At 32.3% G+C, this 19,581-nt stretch overlaps 1 protein-coding gene across 1 annotated transcript in view; it reads left to right on the top strand.

Moving 5' to 3' along the window:
• The first annotated feature begins 1,726 nt into the window (after positions 1-1,726).
• Positions 1,727-19,581, top strand: part of LOC123701497 (neuroligin-4, Y-linked) — a 103,608-nt gene continuing 85,753 nt past the window's right edge. The window contains exon 1 of the mRNA XM_045649003.1: positions 1,727-1,882. The gene's annotated coding sequence lies outside the window, so the exon portion shown is untranslated. The remainder of the gene's footprint in view (positions 1,883-19,581) is intronic.

Here is a 19,581-nt window from a genome sequence, read left to right on the forward strand (position 1 = left end):
AATATTGTACTAGATGACCAGAACCCCTGAACATATAATTACATAGCCATAACATAACAATAAAAATTACTGCTTGGAACATCGCTCTCCAAACTGCAGTTCCTGTGACAAAAAATATATCTGAGTTCAAATTAGTTTGTAGAAAAAACTGTAATGTTGCCATAAGTTTTATTTAGATTTTTAAGAAGTTTATAAACTCAATAGTATAATGATGCCAAAAAAAAAATAAGATGTAGAAGATTTTTTTTGTTTTAAGACTGTTCAAAGACTGTTATATTATAATAAAAAATGTTAATGACTTTAAGGTTTTAGTAAAAAATTTATTTTAAAGAAGAATGGTTCAGTTTAGTTTTTGCAAAGGTAGAAGTTTGCGTATTAATTTAGGTTACCTTTATAAATAAAAATAAGGAAAACTGATATAATTTACATCTATTACACAGTTTTATTTAAAAAGTAGCCTCCGGAGCGATCATTAGTATTAAGCTGTAGTAAATTTATATTAGTATTCTAGGGTTAAATAACAAAATTGACAATCCCGTGGCACTGGGGGCCTGTGGTGTGTGGGCACCGAGCTGCTCCGTGCAGTGGCGCTCGCGTCCGCTGTTCGCGGAGAGCCTGCTCCGGACGCGAGCCGCTTGGAGTGCACCCACCCATCATGCACTCAATTTGTTAAATAAATTTTTACGTGCTAAATCTGAAGTTGACCTATTTAATGTTAATATTGTATCGTTTGTCTCTAATTGTACCTTATTTTTAAGTCAGACCTTCTAATAATTGTTATCTTTGTGCGTTTTGGTATGTTTTGTACTGTAAGTCAAAGATGTATAAATGAATGAATAAATAAATAAATAAATAAATAAATAAATAAATATTTTTGTTTTTTTTTTTTTTTTTTTTTTTGATTTGAACGCGCTAATCTCGGAACCACTGGTCCGATTTGATAAATTCTTTCAGTGTTAGATAGCGTCTTTATCGAGGAAGGCTATAAGCTATATATCATCACGCTACACGATATATCATCACGACCAACAGGAGTGGAGCCACGGGGGTGAAACTGCGCGGAGCAGCTAGTATTGTATAACCAAAAGTGAAACATTTGCTGTCTATTGCGCAAAAGGTTATGTTTTCTATTAAAGAGATCTATGTTTTTAGATTTTGATGATCAATTTTCTATCTTCAGTCTAGTTTTGCATATTCAAAGATCTATCTGTTATTACTAATACATTAGTATGTAAGTACAATGTAAAAATATAGATGTGTGTGAGTTTAAAATAATTGTAGAGCTATGTCCATAGCACGATAATTCTTGTTTAGACTTTAATAAAAATAAATTAAATAGTGGAATGAGTCGTTGAAATAGAAGAATATAAACTGTTACCCATTCGTTAACAATACCATTATGTAATTACATAAATCTTTACCAGCAGTCATTAAAGATCAAACCGAACAAAAACTATGATATCATCTGTACAAAAACATAAAAGTGACCCAAATCCTATACGTTTCATTCGATCAAGTACACTCAACGAAAAAATGAGACACGAGACGTCCAACTTCAGGGCGCTACAGAATTAACAGCGATTTATTGTCGACATTCGGCTGAACGGCTAACGAGCGTCGTGACGTTTCGCTGATCGTCGGCTAACTTCGTGCGGTTCGAGGCACGGCTAGGCATGCGCACAACGAGCCTACCGTCAAATGTTCACAGTGCGTCCGTGAGGCTGGGTGTACCGCGTCGGCCGCGCCCGGCACCGCGTTCTCAAATATCGAATTACGGATGTTTAAATCGAATAAGTGCTAGTGGTGTGTGTTGTGTGCAATGGATGCGTTTATGTGTGTATGTTCCGTTTTTCCATGTGACTGTACTTGGACTAGCGTAATGGTAAGTAGCTGGTTAACAATCGAAATGTTTTATTTAATGTGTGTAAATGCATATCTTATTTACTATGTCAATAAGGTTACATATATAATCTAACTATATGTGTATATAATATACTATGTAGTATTACGTTACGTATGTAATTTCATTGGTTAGGAAGTATAGCGAACTACATTTCGCCAGCTAAATTCAATAGAAGCTGAGGTAAAATTATTCGCAAATCGAGTTGATGCTATCTTTGGCATAGATTTCAGTTTTAGAATAACATTTGTGACCTATAAAATGTTAAGTTGGAGTCCATTAATGCAACCTAGAGCTTATTTAAGCGTGCTATTGAAAGGGCTAATAATAATTTTAAATACATAGGTAATATTTTAAGTTATCGAGCTTGATGTTGCAAGTTATTTTTCGATACCTGAATATTTTACAAAATTATCATTTATGTTTTTTAATTTTTTTGGTGAACGCTATAATTTAGAGCTTACACTTCCAACGTGAGCTTTGAACGGAATTTTTTTTAAGGACATGAAATCACAATTTAGCTACATTGTTTTATGTAATAAATGGTTTCAATCAGCAGTAAATAATTTTATTATTGTAATAAAAACATTTAAGCGTTGGCTCTACAATAGATTGAGTATGGATGACCTTTTTTTGATATAATTCATCGAATATTTCACAGACGTTTGTGGTTTTCAAATGAGGTGTGAAAAAAAACGTCATAGCCGATATAGGTATGGCTGTGTATAGGTTTTTATATTTAACTGAAGTAGCAAAACTTTACAAAATACATGTCGAAGTAGAGTCGTTTCTGTTTTTCTTTAAAATATACTTAAATAATATATGTATTAATAGAAGTAGTTATACCAAATAAGTTGGACAGGAATTTACTTGATATTTCAGTTCAAGTTTATCACGCTAACACGTTAGAGATTGTGAAAGTACTCCTCTTAAGCCCTTGAAGTGTTGAGCCTTTAAAAATCAGAAATAAATATTCAGTTACGAATGCTAGGTTTGCTGTAATAGTCCTACTAAAACTGATGAAGTGTATTTTATGAATACCACATGAATTACTTTTCAAATAGTAAATCAATCTTTCGTAGCTTCTGCTACGAAGAGACGATGCTACGAAAAGACGATGCTACGAACTACTTACACTCTTTATAATAGGTTTATAGTTTCGTTCAGAATTTTGAAGATTTTTTATGAATAACGATTTTTAACTTTCGTACTATAGTGAGCTTTTAAATATTTAAGCGTTTTTTGAACATGACCGTTGGTCTCTTTGTGGATACGCTATCAAAGTTATAAAAAAATGTTTTATTATTTACCTCAATATGTTATTGACATCCGGAGTGACAGCCTTTTTTGGCGCACAAAAGACACACAATGTTAAATTCTGTTTTCTAAAATATTTGAATATTTTGTGTGCAACATACTTGTTAAACTGAATGGTTTTTCTTCTTATATATGCGTTGTTACACCCAAACGTATACAGACAAAACAAAACTTAAACTCAACTTATTCGTGTATGTAAATAAATGGATTTTTCTTTCCATTTTTGTGATTGGCCGGTTGGCTTAGTTGGTAGTGGCCTTCCAAGCCAGAGTTCGTGGGTTTGATTCCCACTCAGGGCACATATTTGTGTGATGAACATAGACGTTTGCTCTGTGTCTGGGCGTTAATTATCCATATAAGTATTTATTTAAAATAATAAATGTATGTTTATTAGCCATCTGGTTTCCATAACACAAGCTAAAAACTTAGTATGGTAACAGATCGTGACTTGTGTGAACCGTGTGAAAATTGTTCTGAAATATTTATTTCTACGTAATTCCAGGAAATATACGAACGAAACTCGAACCAAATCAGTAGTTGTTGTGAAGCAATAAAGATCCATCTTAGCAGCCATTCGGATACATTACTAAAATACGATAACCTTTGATGTATTGCTTTGGGTCTGAACGTTTCCTGGTGTTCATTTTGGAATTTATGGAATTTCTCAATCTTGCAATGTGGAATAATGCTCACGGTTTAGTATAGTTTAGTATGGGGTATGAATCATGGTGAAATTATTGTTTTGTGTAGGAATTAGATATCTCATGCTTTACTCTATAACTCACGCAAAGCTCTTAGCAAAATATATTGTTTTTACAATTTCAATATTTTAAATTGATAATTCTTATTTTCGCAACGTTGCATTATTTATTTTCCTCATCAATGAACTTTTTATACAGGAATAAAAAATAAAAAAATGAGAATAGAAGTCATATCTATCTATCTAGTATACTTTTTTTCTATTCCCTATTTAGTGATTTTATATGTTCAATGTTAATATTATGACAACTTAACCTTTCGAAGAATAAAGCGCGTCACACACGGTGAAGATACTATAATATTTTATGTTAAGATACTCTAATATAAAACGTTATAGTATCTTAAGGTATCCGGTATCAGCGTTCTGACCATCATTTTTCTTTTTGTCATTGCGTACTAAGACTCCTGTAGAACCGCCATCCTGTTACAAATGACCCGAAATTTTGTGGGCGCTTAACACTCTATTATTAATTGCAAAACTGAGAATATTTAAGAGGGGAACAAAAATACCGTTTTCGATAAACCCGTTAATATAAGAAAGAGGAAGATCAAAACAGTCGTAAAATTATATAGAACGTTTAATTAAAATTTATGAATCTAATATAAGATTTGAAACATTATTTCGATTCTGAATTATTGCCTAGCAACACTTAATATTTTCTAAATTAACTTTCTAGCTTTAGTCCTTTATCCATTTCTATGTTGCCAAATATTTTATAGAAAACATTTTTCGGGAACGATTTCTTAAATGAAAATATTTATAAGCTGCTATAAAGAAAGAAAATTTTGTACTGGAATCTGGGAGCCTGTTTATGACATCGTTCAGTTTTGATGTAGGAAGAAAGAAATGTTTATTTATAATAATGTAACGAGTAAATCGTATTTCATAAATCATAATATTAAGCTATTGCATAGCTTCTATCGCGGGCCTTGAGCGCGGGGATCGTTTCGAGAAACTCCGTAACGAAAAAACCTCACGCTCCCCACTCCGACGGGTGGAGGTGTGGCTTGAAGGCATAGCATGTAATAGCTTTACCGCGGCAGTCCCCGAGTGCCACACGTCGTTTTTTTAACATTGAAAGTAATTCCATCTGTTTTGTCGATTTTATTCAAAAAACACGAAATCGATTATGATGGGAATTGCTATAGGAATATACTTAAAATAGTAGTTCTATGTAGTTAACCAAATTAACTACATAGGACACACTATTTTAGTAACAAAAGCCAATTACAAGCTAGTGAAGGGTGCAGAATGAATATAAGGATTGTCTGCCTCGTGATGACGTAAAATTAATGAAGCAAAGCCAAGAACTCAAAGCTAGTTATTTAATAAATAAAATACATATTAATTAGTTTTATTACCTTAGCTCTATGTCTCTTAGTATGAACTAAATAGAAACCTCACGTCTTGTCATTATAGTGTCTGACTCAAAGTCTGATTCAGACGATTCAGAGAAATTCAATTAGTTGTCTTGTGTTTGATTTAACCTATTATACTAAGAAATTAAATAGTATAAACTATAAACGGTTTAAAATGCAATCTATTTGTCTGTACACTTGTAATAATTTATTTGATAAGTTAAATTGCGATGAATAATGACTCTTATGGGTTCTGAAACTTCTCCAGGCGCGTTGAGAGTAAAATTTAAAGGTCGCGTCATGGCTATACCATCACGTGTTGTAGTAACGATTTTGGCATCTTTGAATCTTGCCAAAGAAGTTTCACTTTTGACACGTTTAATCAGTAAAAATGCCCATTTTTTTTAAATTAATACTTTATGACTTCTATTAGTCATTTTATATTTTGATTGTCTTTTTATCTGCCCAATGATTTTGCAAAATTAATTGCAATTTTAACTTTTTATGGTTTTTACGATGTTTATCGATCGCTCAATCAGTTTTTAAAGAAATCCATACATTTAAAATTGTCTATTTCAAAGTTAGAGCTTAGTAGGTACCTAGCGGTGTATGTGAACTGATACAAAATTAAATTAAATTTCAGGTTAAACAACTACAATGAAACATGTTAAAAACTCACCGCATTGTGCGTAATTAATACTCGTTGATTTAATTTGATTTAAATCATACATTTAACGGTTAAACAATTTATCACTTCACTAATAATATACAATGACTCTTCTCTAATATTATCATGAGTTTAACCTAGAAAGTTGAATTCTTAAATTTAATTTTTCCTAAGCTTATGAATTATTAATGTATATCTGTGAAGCTTATGAATATTAAAGCTTTTCCTAGAAATATTTCAAGTTACGAAGATATCTCTGTATTACTTTGCTACGGTGTTCGCGTAGCGCCTACAGAACGCGTAGCAGTTATGCTACGTTTGTAGCGCACACGTAGCAATGTTTATGCGCTGTTTATAATAATATGATACTCGTAAGAAAGGTGTTGTTGTTACCACCAAAGATAAATTTTTATCAAGTATATAAGGATCTACTATTAAAACTGAAAAAAGTACAAGTTGTTCGCGATAAACCATCTTTTTGAAAATGATTCAAACACATATTTATTATACACATTTATTAAAACAACAATAAAGCAAAGTGTAATAAAACACAAACCACTGTAGTAATTATAAATATACACCACAATTGGGGTTACTAAAAATAAAACTGCCGCGCCTAAAAACCTTCGTGTGCCAATTTCCATGGGTTTTAGGGGTCATATGAAAGTTATCCATATTTGTGTGTCAAGCTTACGACCTGGATAAATAACCATTAGTACTTTGTATAATCATTGTTATACTTTGTACTACAGAATTATACTACAATCAATCAAAAGTACAAGGTAACTTTTTTGTGTAAAAAGTGATTACGATCTTTTTCAATCAATGCACGATGATGATGATATTAAAGGGTGATGAATTAATAAAAAGATTAATTTTGGAATAAATTGAATTATATTTTTTTTTCATTATATTTTATGAAATTATTTAACACAGTAGAATATTATTATAACAACTTTTGAAGAATAATAGATCAGTTCACAGTTGCTTAATATTAAAGTACCGACTAATCTTGAAATAAGAAGCTCCATTTTGTGTTTATATAAATTTTTATTCGCAACTAGCGGTCCACCCCGGCTTCGCCCGTGGTACATATTCACGTTTTCTCTACATAAGAACCATCCTCGAACTTCTAGGAATATTATAAAAAAAGAATTAACGAAATTGGTTAAGCCGTTCTCAAGTTATGCGCTTACCAACACATTTTGGGATTCATTTTTATATATTCGCAATAGTAATCGAATATGAAACTAAGGTGTGCATATTTGCATTGGTGTAAACAGGAAATTTGTATCCATACGAAGGCAGGCGCCTTGTGAATTATAAAAACTACATGCGAAGTTCTTAGCTTCGTGACCTCATCGAAAGAGCAATTTTGAATGCTTTAGATTTTACATCATTTATTTTGTGTACTGAAAAATATATTTTTAAGATGAAATATATGTATGAAACTATGTGTTATGGATACATTCAGAAACTATTACTAACTCTTTTAGAATTTTTATCGAGGCATGGAAAACTATATTATTACTTCGGAATAAGTAAAAAGAGGAATTATTCAATAATTGAATAAAATAATTTGAATATTACGAAGACATGCTTATTCTAAATTATAACAGTTTAATGAAATGCGCTGTTTTTATACAAAAAAGGTATTCTCTATCTGATTGTAAAAAGTGAATTTCTACAAATATTGTGTTTGCTTACATGCATTTTTTACCTAATATGCAGATACCTACTACAAGCTTTAGAAGCTATTTTATATAAATACTTGATGTACATGCGTGCATTCATTCACACCACTGCTCCCTCTGTTACAAAACTGACCCTTTAACTGCTAATCTATTATAAACCAAACGAACTCAACATAAGTCGATACCAATAGAAAATGGTGGCTTGCGATTCCGGTAATCCCAGTGGATGCGGGCCTCATTATTTAACGAAGGCTTTAAATATATAGTGATATGTATGGAATGTCGATCGGCATTTCGGCGATGCTGTTTATATATTTAAATGGTCAGAGATGGTGAAATGTTAAGGTTTGGGGATGTTTTAAGATTACGTATGTTATGTAGGTACTATAAATTGGTTGTGTATTGAAACTGAATTAAGGAATAAAAAAGACGTGTGGCACTCGGGGACTGCCGCGGTAAAGCGATTGCATGCTATGTCTTTAAGCCACACCTCCGTGCCCGTCGGAGTGGGGAGCGTGAGGTTTTTTCGTTACGGAATTTCTGGATTCGGTCCCCGCGCTCAAGACCCGCGATAGAAGCTATGCAATAGCTTAATAATAAAATTAGTTTAAGTTACCGTTACTTCTTTTGTAAATGTGATAGCGTAATTGTTTGCCTTTCTTTCATGTAACAATGCATCTTTATGGTATGTTTTGTTTCTGAAGATGGTTGGTAGGAAGATAGGAGGCTAGGGAGTGATAAAATCTACTACTTTTTATTTATTTTTTGAAACTAATAAAGAAATTTTTCATTTTTCATTTTCACTTTATATCACGGTATGATTTGCATGAAAATTTTCGCATGCGGAAAACTAGTGTATTAAAGTTGTTATACAATTATTGTAAAGAAAAAATTTAGCAGAGATATCTCTATCAGTTTTACTATGACCTGTAGTTAACAATAATCTTCCTCTTTACTAATCTTGTTCATTACCAATCTAATTGAATCCCAAACGAAGTCAGTATAAACCAATACCAAGACAGCCATTAGAGCTAAGTGTGTTCTGCAATTCGCTGACGTCACTTAAATTCGAGGCCGGCTAAAAGGTTGCGGTTATCTTCAAGAGAAATATAAGTATACACTAATATAGTCTATAGATCATTTTAAAAGGTGTTTTAATTTGTAAATGTTGATGAGGTGGTCTAGTGAAGTGAGTATGAATAATGTGGCTTATGGTTTCATAAAAAAAAAAACATTATATCGACAATTTGCCTTTTCGACATATGACTACCACGAAGGCTTGCAAAAATATTACCAATATTTATTTTTCATTACAGATTATAACAACAAAGAAGGGTTCGAATTTCATGTTTATACCATTTTCTATTCGTCTATCTGCTTAATATGTCCGAGTTTGAGGAACTGTTTTTGAAGTAATACTTTTTTATCGGGATTGGAAAAAAATGTATCATTTTTTCATTACGCGTGACATTTTTTCGTTACGCGCCATCTTTTTCTTAAACCTACCACGCATGATTCGACACGTATTTCTGTAAAGTTGCATAAAGTAAATTATTTTTTGAAAAATAAGGTCATAGAAGAAGTTTCACTTGTTTCTTGTGTACACTAGTACACGCACACATCTTAATACATAGAAGGTCACACACACGATAATATGATTTTTACTTTTAAGCTATGTTCAATCAAGACAGAGGAATTAATATTCTCGAAAATCTGTACTTATATTATAAAGCTGAAGAGTTTGTTTGTTTGAACGCGCTAATCTCGGGAAATACTGGTCCGATTTGAAAAATTCTTTCGGTCATTTTATAGGCTTTATTATATCATCACGCTACGGCCAACAGGAGTGGAGCCACGGGGGTGAAACCGCGCGGAGCAGCTAGTATATTATAAATGGTTACATAACTAGTGCTACTTAATTCGATTCCACATTTTGGTATCACATTTAGTTGGAGTGAGATATTTTCTACGTTAGATATGAGCTTTATTAAAAAATGTAATATATTCGTGTTCCCATATGTAGATGCGACTTTTGAACATAATGTAACAAAAATCATATTCTACGTAATGAAATCAAACACGAATTGTCTGAAAGTTTCAAAAGGAAATCTTCATCGTTGTTTACATTTGTTTGTATGTTTGTCTTTGTTAGAAAGTTACATTATTACGTGCGACTTCATAATGAGGTCACGTTGAAAAGCAATTGTCACGTTATGCATTAATTAGATACAATATTATATATGTATATGTACAATATATTACATAATATGTATTGTTAATATATAAGATCATGATTGCGGAATAGATCAATGGACAATGTTATGAAATAGAATACATAAAATATCCTTCAAAACGTTGTTTGGATCATGTTTAAAAATCCCTACTAATATTATAAATGCGAAAGTAACTGTCTGTCTGTTTGTCTGTAACGCTTTCCCGCTTAAACCTCTCAACCGATTTTGATGAAATTTGGCACAGAAAATCTTAAGACCCTGAGAGGAGATAGGCTAGCTTTTATTGGGAAAAAACACCACGCGGGTGAAGTCGCGGGCGGAAGCTAAGTCTAAGTAAATAGTAATGAAAATATCATTTATAACCAACCCATTTATTACAATATAAAAACATTCATCTCTTCACAATTTTTACTGCAATACTTCTATCATTAACTTTGTAAACCCCTTTTTATTAAAACAAATAGACTACAGTCACTTACATTTCCATACGACACACGTAATGAAGTCAATAAACAAAACCAAAATACAAATTATACTGAACATAATTAAACTCAAAAGCAAAGAGCGAAATACGCGAATAGAGAACACACTTGTATTCCAAAGAAAATCCTTTGAAAGGCTCGAATGTGAGCGCTTCTCAGTGAATATATTTGAAACAGAATGTACTAGAACATGCAAATTGCATAACTTCTTTGTTAAACGTTGAACGTGCATATCTATACTAATATTATAAAGCTGAAGAGTTTGTTTGTTTGTTTGAACGCGGTAATCTCAGGAACTACTGGTCCGATTTGAAAAATTCTTTCACATCATCATCACGCTAAGACCAACAGGACCGGGGCCATGCGGTTGAAACCGAGGAGTGCAGCTATAAATAATGAAACTAGATCACATTCGTCAAATTGGAAACATGTAAAGTTTATTTATTTGTGTTATTTTGTTACACTGTATTTTACTTGCATAAAAGAAAAGAAAAATAATACAAGAATGATGTAACACAGTTGGCGGCCTTATACTTAAACAGAGGTCTCTGCTAGGAAACCATTGAGAAAAGGTAAAAAGCGAAATTTGTATTATGAAAGCTCTTAAATTTTTAGGTTGATCTGATGAAATTTAAAAAAAAAGTTTAGTAAGTAATGCTTACTTATTTTATTTATAAGTAGCCTGGGGCACATCTTTTAATAATAATAAACTGCCTATATTATTATTGTGAAAATATACCAGTCGTTTTGGACATTCGACAGTACAAACAAACAGAAAGACAGACGTAATAATAATTGCTTTGTTCACAATATTCTACACTTATTATTATTATTGCTTTGTGAATTGTAGCGTACAGTTTCATTATACATTTAATAAGTATTGTTTTGACGTTACAAACAGACATTTCAATTTTATATATATATATATATATTTGTATAGATAGAAATCCTTTAACACCGTTCCCAGGTGTTGTATGGTTTCTGTTACACCTGGGATTTTGAATGAAAACGTCGGCTTAAATAGTATTATAGTAAGGTATTTAATATTTGTATTTATTTTTGTAAATAATACATTTAAAAGTATATAATATGATTCAATTAATGGTAAAGTATTTAATGTAATTATATTTTTGTAAGTAATATAATATTTATAATACTACTAGCGGCCTGCCCCGGCTTCGCCCGTGGTACATGTTTACGTTTTCTCTACATAAGAACCATTCTCGTACTTCAAGGAATATAATAAAAAAAGAATTATCGAAATCGGTTGAGCCGTTCTCGAGTTATGCGCTTACCAACACATTTTGCGATTCATTTTTATAATATACTAGCGGTCCGCCCCGGCTTCGCCCGTGGTACATATTAACGTTTTCTCTACATAAGAACCATCCTCGTACTTCAAGGAATATAATAAAAAAAGAATTATCGAAATCGGTTCAGCCGTTCTCGAGTTATGGAATTACAACGAAAAGTGGCATTGATTTTTATATATTAGATAAAGATATTACTTACATAATTTATGGAAATGTTTTGGTGTCATTAATTAAATGAAACATAAATCTCTACATAAATACAAGGTGGATCGTCTTATCTTACGTATTTTAGAGTCTATACATAACTTTACAAGAAGAAGCATTTATTTACATTAATTAAAATAATATTAAGTTTCAACATATTTTAATAATAGTATAAGGCATCTTATTTCCATTTTAAATGCAAATAAAATTCACAGTCTTAAAACACTGTATTGAAATTTAAATCAATAAAGCCATTACAATAACCAGTTAAACATTTTTCTTCCATTCCAATTGAAGATGAAATTTTATACAACTGCTAACACGTTTCAGAAACTACGGAACATAAGTCAATAAAATTATATTATACTAGCTGTGCTCCGTGGTTTTACCAGCATTGCTCCGCTCCTATTGGTCTTAGCGTGATGATATATAGTTTATAGCATTCCTCGATAAATGGGTTATCTAACACCGCAATAATCGGACCTGTAGTTCCTGAGATTAGCGCGTTCAAAGAAACAAACTCTGCATAATATTAGTATAGATTATTTCCGTAGAAAGTTTCTCTGTTGAGAAGGCATTAGAGGCATTCAATGGCCTACAATCCTTATTCTTAGCTAAGCGTTCACATTGAGTGTATTAAATTTGCTTTCTTAAATATGTATGGATGAATATATTTATTGTATTTACATAATGTAGCTTCCAATTATACGATCTGTATGGAAATGTGTCTCAAATATATATTCGGTGTATACTTTACGTTCGTATTGTTACTTTTTGGTGGAACTGTAGGTATTTTAAGTTGAAATAAATTGCGGAAATATAAGAAAGGATCCTCTATGTATTATTTAATTGAAGACTAGCTTTTCGCCCGCAGCTTCATCCGCGTACTCAAAGGAAAACTGCATAGTTCCCGTTTCCGTGTGTTTTTTGGTGTAAAAACTTAGGTGTTAATCAAAGTATCGAAGACAGACTCTATAAGTTTGCCTCTATAAGTGTGTCTCTATCGTGGTTGCCTGGCAGAGATCACTGCATAGTGATAAGGCCGCCCTTTGTGCTTTTTAATCTTATTTTTTGTGACCTTTATGTATATTTTGTTTCTTGCACAATAAAGTGTTAAATAAATAAGTGTTCCAAATTTCATGAAAATCGGTTCAGCAGTTTTAGCGAGAAGTGACAAACAAACACACAAACTTTCGCTTTTATAATATTAAACTTAAATAGATAACAAATCCCTCTCAATTGATAACCGCATATCCAACATTGGGCTTACAACACCAATATGATCAATACAACATTACGCCTCAATAACACAGGATTTACTTAATTAAATCTTACGCTAAATCACAGTTAATTGTCGGTAATAATGTGCGAAGCGTGAATTAATTTAAATTCGCCTTTGAAGAGAAATTAGCCGGTGTTTGATGTGTTTTTGCTTGAAGATTGCAGCGCTGTCTGTGAAACAAAATAGATTGAACTGTTATATTCGTACACATTTAAACTAAGTATTCTAACATTCCAGCATTAATTGAAAAGGTATTGTTTGATCTTACATTAACAAGTACTTTTATTATAATGTTAAATGTACTACCTACTTGGGGATTAAACAAAACTAAATTATGGCTATGGCTCCCAAAATAATGCTACTGGTCGAAGAAATATGACGCGAAATCGAAATCAGTTGAGCAGTTTTTGAGTAACGTTACTAATAGAAATACAAAACAGAGCGTATGTGCTGAGCACACGTGTCAGAAGTGAAACTTCTTTAGCAAGATTCGAAGATACCGAAATCATCACCTTAATCCATGATGTGACGGTATTACCATGACGCGACTTTGAAATTTTACTCTCAACGCGCCTGAGGAAGTTTCACTTGATAATCACATTTATATAATATTAGTGTAGAACAGTAAAAAGTCAGGTTCGAATTTTTTTTCTAAAGTGCAGCTTCTTTCTGTTAGATTAAGTCAATTTTTCGCTCATTCTATTGCTTGCTTGTAACAAAATCCATACTTAATATTATAAATGCGAAAGTAACTCTGTCTGTCTATCTGTTACTCAATCACGCCTTAACTACGAAACCAATTTGCATGAAATTTGGTATATAGATATTTTGATAGGCTACTTATTACCCCGGGACATATATATATATATATATATATATATATATATATATATATATATATATATATATATATATATATATATATATATATATTATATAGGATAGGTTTTATCCCGGAAATCCCACGGTAACGGGAACTATGCGGGATTTTCTTTGACTGCGCGGGTGAAGCCGGGGGTGGAAAGCTAGTATTAAATAATCGAAACCCTTAACCAAGTATAAACAAAACAATAAGAAAGAAAACTCAATCCAATCTTGACTACACTCAAATATGTTCAAAAAACAATATCATATACCAAAACAACGAGTGGTCCCGAACAAACAAAATTTCCGACTCCCTTTATATTCAATTTGTTTGTATGTTTTTTAATCTTGAATAATTTATTTGCAAATAACTTTATTGTTTGTGGGCATGACTTGGGAAATATGTTTGGAGAGGACACTTCAAAAGCAAAATTTGTCGTATTATTTTGAAACGATGCTGGAATATTTAATCATATTATTATCTATTTTTTTTTTCTCTTTTCGGAATTTAAGCCAAGCCTTTTCGGAGAATGGTTTGAACAAACAAACAGACGAAGGGAAAATGGTTTTTAATTTTAATTTCATTTTTATCTCACCTATACTAAGTATAATCTCATATAACCCTACACACAACAAAGCTCATTTCACGAATATTTTTTTAAAATAAAACACGCCACTTTAATACATCTTCTCTACATTACGTCACACAAGCATACTCTTTCCCGCAGTCGGTTAAGCCAAACACTAACAATTAGTCATCATTGTGACCTTACGAAGGGGTAAGCATTATAAATGATCTCTATAAGCGTGACAGTGTAAAAGCCTACAAAATGGCTGCAAAGATTATCGATTCGCTTACCGGTAAAGGTTCATCGGAATAAGGTTAGAATTTATTTATGATAAAGGTATTTTAAAGCAATTTGTTGGTATAATCTGCATCGTAGCTTCGAACGGTTGAATGTATTTTAACATGCTTCTGTAAAATGTAGGCTTTCATTCGCTCTTATTGCATTATTGCTAAATTAATATTGTTAATATCATAATACAAGGATAGTGTATGTCTTTGGCACATTTCAGAGAAATAAAAATTTAGATACAAATTATATACTTCAACTAGCTGCTCCGCGCGGCTTCACCCCCGTGGCTCCACTCCTGTTCGTCATAGCGTGATGATATTATATAGCTATAACTTTCCTCGATAAATGGGCTATCTAACACCGAAATAATTTTTCAAATCGGACCAGTAGTTTCCGAGATTAGCGCGTACAAACAATCAAACAAACAAACTCACCAGCTTTATTATAGTAAACTAGCAGTCCGCCCCGGCTTCGCCCGTGGTTCATATTTACGTTTTCTCTACATAAAAATCATCCTCGTACTTCAAGGAATATAATAAAAAAATAATTAACGAAATCGGTTCAGCCGTTCTCAAGTTATACGCATACAACACATTTTGGGATTCATTTTTATATTATAGATATATACTTCAATTATTAAGCTTAAAGCCTTGTTTCCACTTGAGCATGCTCAGGCGAATGAGCGGCTCATTTGGCCGAGCTGCTCAAGTGGAGACGCCTGAGCATGCTCGGGCCGCGCGTGCTCAGGCGTCTCCACTTGAGCGGCTCGGCCAAATGAGCCGCTTATTCGCCTGAGCATGCTCAAGTGGAAACAAGGCTTTAGGTAATATTATATTTTATACATAATAATCTCCACGCTGTAATTACGCACTAATCTGATATAATTAACATGGTATAAAATTTCATTAACCAATCTGCGATATTTTGGCACCAAGATATCTAATGTTCTATTCAATTAGTCTCAATCAATATCAATGTATTGGGTATCTTATGCATTAAATAATAAGTCCTAGAATCGCGTAGAAGCTATCTGCCAATATGGCCAATATTCTACGCACATACATTTTACTATCGAAGAGAGAATCAATCACAATATACGCTAAATTGGATATATTACCACCATAAGACCACCATATATATACTGATTGGATTAGTCCAGCTCATAAAACATTCGGAATGAATATGAAATTGAAAGGAGGCTTGGAGCTTTGGTTTCGATAAGATTTTCGGATTATATAGGGTAATGTTTGTAATAATTGGATATTGAATTATTTAGTAGTTACTTCGTTTTGACATGAATTTTCACTGTTTCTGATTTGAAATTAAGTGACAATGATGACGTTATTATTAGATGGTGAAAATGAGCGTAGGTAGACTAAATATTTTGCTTTCTGCGCGACCTGTCTTAGGAACTATCTCAAAAATATTATAAAGTTCTCATTAGAATTAGGGTCAATATATCAGACGCATTTATTGTTTCTATCTGCAAATTTGTTTTATGTAGGAAGATAGGTATATTTCCTTTCTGCGTATATGTAAAGACCTTTCTGTATTAAATTTTTGCTTAAACTTTCTAATACTATCGCAATACACAGATATTTGAAAAAGTTAAATCATGCCATAAGCTGACCTCCATTTGGTCCCCAAAGAAACTTAATAACTACTTCATTAAAGCACAAAAAGTACGAAAGACTTAGGCCCCGTTTCCACCTGCAAGTAAACTTCTGCAAGAACTGTCCGACAGTCTGTCTGACAGCAGCTTGCATGTGTAAACTATGTTGCAAGTTCTGTCGCGACAGTTTGTCAAGCGCTTCTTGCGAGAAGTTGCGACAGCATGTGTAAACATGACTGCGTCTACTCGCGACAGTTCTCGCAGCTTATCGGTCTAGTTCCGTATATCTTGCAGCAAGCTGCAAGTATCGCCCACATGGCTTTTGATTTTTGTTTATTTGAAATTAATGAGTCGTGAATGCTCTTGTGAAGAATGAAGAAACTATAAAGTCAATAGGATTATATGAGATCTTAAGATGGAATAATGTGATTATTTTTTGAAAATGAAGTGAAATGAAAATTTATTTGTTGAGTTGTGGTTACAAAGTTTTTATAATAAATTTCATGTCCGCACAATTCACCAACAAATTGGCATACAATATATTTATATTATGCTTATCTAATTTTATAATTTAACTAAGTTATTATTTAAACAATATATTATTTACATTAGTTCATTAGATCATTTTACATTAAATAGTACACATTATAAATTATAGTATACGATTTATTTCACAAAATAGAATAGAAAAATTGTAACAGTAATTCCTATCCCGTCACTCGCAAGATCTGGTGTGTAAACACCTCCGCGATAAGTTGCGATAGTATGATCCGCGAGCTTCTCGCACGACATTTATAGCAGCAATAAATTGCAGGATATGTAAACGATATTGCAAGTAACTCATGCAAGACTTCCGCGAGTTTACTTGCAGGTGGAAACGGCCCCTTACGCTCTCGGCCCCGTTGAAAACAAAACATAAATAATGACGTCATCACTTGAATAGGCTCGTGTGTTGATATGAGTAATTCTTTCTTCGAGGGCTATCTTTGTGTTATTGTGTTAAATTGCTGTGTTTTTATTGTGTGTATTGTTAAAATTGTAGGTCAAATTTATTCCCAATTTTTATATTAGGTATATGTATGTACTTTGTCCTACTAATATTATAAATGCGAAAGTTTGTGAGGATGTGTGTGTGCCTTTGTTACTCTTTCACGCAAATACTACTGAACCGATTACAATTAAATTTAGCACACATAACTATAGAGGGTAACTTGGATTAACACATAGGATAAGTTTTATTCCGGAAATCCCACAGGAACGGGAACAATGCGGGATTTTCTTTGAAAACGCGGGCGAAGCCGTGGCCGGAAAGCTAGTATATTATAAATGTTTATTAGACCATTTTTGTTCATTTAATTTAAGTTTAGATAAACTACAGAATTTGTTCTTTATCTTTGACCCAATGACCACACATTAAAACAAGCCTTAAAAATTGTTATATAGTTTCTTATGTATATGGAGTTTCATGCCAGTTCTTCTTCATGGATAATGCTTTCCGAATCGGTGGTAAATATTAAAAATAGGTATGTTATGCCGATTCAAAAATGCCTCTAGAAGAAGTCTAATTGAATAAATAAATGTTTTAGTTTGATTACTCATTTAAGTATTCATTTAAACTATTTGCAAACAACAACAATTGCATTAGATACCCGATACATATTTTAAATGTCAACCTATTAATATGTAAACGAATACGACTTATGTCATTCATCAACACATGTCAACAATACAAAGTTCTTTGTTGTGCAAAGTATAGGGTAAAACAACCATCAATTAATATCAAATCAATAACAAAGTAGCGGATATGACCCCAAGCCGTCACGACAGAACCTTTAATTAGACTTGGTGGTAAATGGAAACGAATTAACGATCTTATAATGGCTTTTTAAACCGGAGTCTTTTATTTGACCCATTTTGATTACAGAAATAGCTTGGTGTCTTTGAAAGCAATTAGCTTAAATTCGTACTTAACCTAGAAATTATGATTGAAAGTTTATTCAGGTTACAGTATTACATTAGTTAATTTTAATACTAATATATACTAGCTTTCCGCCCGTGGCTTTGCCCGCTATGTCTAAAACCTAATAAATGTTATTACATTCCAAAGCCTTCCTTTTGAATCACCCTATCTATTAATCTATTCAAAATCCGTTGCGTTGTTTTAAAGATTTAAGCGTACTTAGAGGGACATAGGAACAGAGAAAGCAACTTTGTCTTATACTATGTAGTTATATACAAATATGATTTGCAAAGGGCTTTCTGTTAATCTATCCTGTTAATAATAACTTTAAACAAATAAAAATACTTATAATAAAACTCTTTATAGTATGTCTGTCCGTTCTTATTTATGCTGTGATCTTTAAAGATTTTGATGAAGTTTTTTTAAGGGGAGGCTCCCTAATTTATATGTGAATTTGCATTAATATTCTGAAACAGGCACATATACAATCAAAATGGAACTTTAGTATATGATTTATTGGTTCTTTTTCTTTCGATGTACCTACAAGACAATTACGTAATTGTAACATTTTCGCTCGATTCATTTTTATTAAAAAATTATGACTTTTTTAAGGATTATTACATTTTTTAAAACATTTACTTGGACTTTATGCCTAAAATAAATGTTAACAGTAAGAAAATGGAGTTTACTATCGAATCCCAAGATATTTTTTTCTCTAGATCAATTATTACTTTATAGTAGTTACAAACGAAATAAGAATTGAGACTTACTTTTTGAGCTCGAACGCGATCAAAGAGCGCACGCGATATTCAACTTTATTACGGCTGTATTAGCGTATAATAGTACAGTAACCGGTCTCTCAGTGTCAGAAATGAGAAAGGGAGCCTATGGATAGCTACGATTCTACAAATCTGAACACGCAAAACTAGTATATCTTAAATAAAATAAAGAGAAATAACTTATGAACCATCAGATCTTTTCACCCTTCATGTAAACATACTATTTGACATCAAATAACTCCTGCCACATTCCCTGCTTCTTATTCATACAGCCATATACGTTCGTATTGAATACCCG

This window comes from Colias croceus, chromosome 2 (assembly GCF_905220415.1).
Source record: "Colias croceus chromosome 2, ilColCroc2.1".
Classification (NCBI taxonomy): domain Eukaryota; kingdom Metazoa; phylum Arthropoda; class Insecta; order Lepidoptera; family Pieridae; genus Colias; species Colias croceus.